The sequence below is a fragment of the Aulonocara stuartgranti genome (genome assembly GCF_965226115.1).
Source record: "Aulonocara stuartgranti genome assembly, chromosome: 7".
Taxonomy (NCBI): Eukaryota; Metazoa; Chordata; class Actinopteri; order Cichliformes; family Cichlidae; genus Aulonocara; species Aulonocara stuartgranti.
Window position 1 is genome coordinate 3,713,929 of NC_138945.1, and position 2,600 is coordinate 3,716,528.

Consider the following 2,600-nt stretch of genomic DNA (forward strand, 5'->3'; position numbering starts at 1 on the left):
CTGAGGTTTACCCTGCAGCCAACCAACCACACTATGAAACATGCAACCAGGAGCCTTTAGCTGCTCTTCAGTAGGAATAAAAACCATTAAACTTTGTTGCCATCACGCTTCCTCACCCTCGACTGTTTGGTTCTCAGTATTTTTGTAAATAAAGTGTGACACTTCAAGCCATGTCTGTAGATCTGTTGTTCTTTAGTAAATCAATAAAGTTCAGTATTTTTAGATGTGTAATTTTAAAGTCGTTTCTTCAACACTGTTAAATGACCCGGCAGGAAACAGAGGCCCTGCTTTTATCAGAGTCTCCAAATATTTTAGGTTTTGCAAGTGATCAGTATGCACATTATCATTTGTAACTGAGGGAGGGAAACTAGTTTATATATAATACTACTTATATAAAAAAAAAATCTTATTTTTAATCTAAGATAGGAGCTTATGAAAGCATATTAAATGTTGAATTTAATGCAAGGAACATTCCGTTATTTACCGCAGTCAATCTGTCCAGCTACTCTGGAGGAGGCTGTAAATGTTGTGACATGAGTCTGATATGAGTCAATGAGTCAGTGAAGCTCACTTCTGTCCAATGACAGTGCTGCTGAGGGGAGTTGTTGAGGATTTCCTCTACTTTTCTGTCGGTAACCGCTGCTATTTAGCCTCTGTTAGCTGCTGTTAGCTGCTGTTAGCTGCAGCCCGGACATCAGTTCAGGAGATGAGGCTTGAGGTAAGACAGAAGAGGATAACATCTTATTCAGAGGCCTGTCACACTGTCTCTTTCCTTTGCTTTTCCGCTTCTTTGATGACAATGAAACACGGGTATGATGCTTCATATCATGAGGCTGAAGGTGCAGCTATAAAATAATATTTGACTCCAGGATTCAAAATCCCCACAGGTTCTTGTCTCCTCTGCCTTTGGTTTTCTACATATGTGTCTGAAATCTAGTCAGATACATAAAGCATGATAAGATGGAACGGCGATGTCCAGCTCGGCCACTGACATGGCAACATGGCAGCTTTCACAAACAGGTGCCAGCTGCTGTTTATGAGAATGCATCAGTTTGGTGAAAGACATAATTACACACTAATCAATATATATTTAGGAGAAAAATATTCTTTTTTTCTACTAAATAACCTCACAAAACTTACTGTAACTTTACTAAAAATTATATTTAAATATCATTATTGTTATTATCTATTCATTTTTATTAGTTTTAGAAGAAAAGCTGAAAAAAGTTTAGAAAGCACATTACATTTTTTCATATTACTGATATTTACCTGCATTCCTGAACAGAAAAAAATTAGGAAAAAATGATTTATTTGTGGAAAAAAGAAAAAGATCACTTTCACTGTTATTTTGTCACAAGCTGCCACACAGCCAGTGACAATGGCGGGAGACAAGACAAGCTAAATTGCTAAACATTATTTTATTCACCAAAAAGGAAAAACACAAACAAGTATGAGGAGTCACAAATACCAGTGATGACACAAATGCACGTGTGCTGATGTTGGCAGCAGTGCAAAGGACTAAACACACCAAAACCTGGAGGTGCCAATTGCTGCAGTTCTTCTGTAGAATCACATGATGGCGCTGTTGGTCTGTGTACCACGGAGCAGAGCCTCAGCATGTAAGTCAAGGTCACAGGAACAGCATCGGACAATGTTTGTGTTTGTTCAGAAGCGTTTTAAAGCTCAAACCTTCATTAGTCATTTAGGGATTTAAAATAACTTGAATATTATAATTGTTAACAGAGTTATTGTGACAGTCACCATCACTCTTAACTAAAGTACTTACCCGATACAAAGATAAAAACCGATCTGTCAACGTCTCATTCACCTTGTGGTGCAGAAAGAGTTCAATTACGTTCTCTGCTGGAGTCCTTCCTCATTTGACAAACATCCAATGTGATTGGCTGAGCCTTTCAGGGAGCTCTGTTTAGTTTTAGCAGCAGCAAGCCTGCGCTGCCTGGACCTGCGAGGAGGAGAGGAGGACGGCAGCAAAAAGGAAGACCCTGGATATAAGAAAGTATTTTTCAAAGAAACCTGTAAGTCACTTAAAGTCAAGTTCACTCATAAAATGTGTCCGTCACAATAACGTTACAGGCTATGCTAGGCCCACATGCCAACCCTCCCGATTTTTCCGGGAGAATCACGAATTTCAGGAGCCACCATTCTACCGAATTTCTCCCGATTTTCCACCCGGACAACAAAATTGAAAAACCATATCCCATATCGGCCAAGCCAATTCCAGTTTCCAACAATGGCTACTACTGCATCTACTTACTTTTAATATTGCTCTTATTACTCTTTCTGGGTCGTAAAATAAACTTTTAACATATTTTCCAGGGAGAAAGTAGCTGAGTAAACTTCAAATATCTGAGCCGGTGTTGTGCCAAAAACTGATTTCCAATGTTTCCGTGTGTTTTTTATGTGTAATATCGTTATGTATGTTGCTAAATAGACTTTGGTGAACAGGTATTACAAAGGGGTTATATATCAAATTAAAAATTTACCTGTTTGTCAAGTATCTTTGTAACTGTGTTATTGTACTTACATTATAATCAATCAGCTCCCGTTTGTCCACTTAAAATATATTTACAGAACTATTT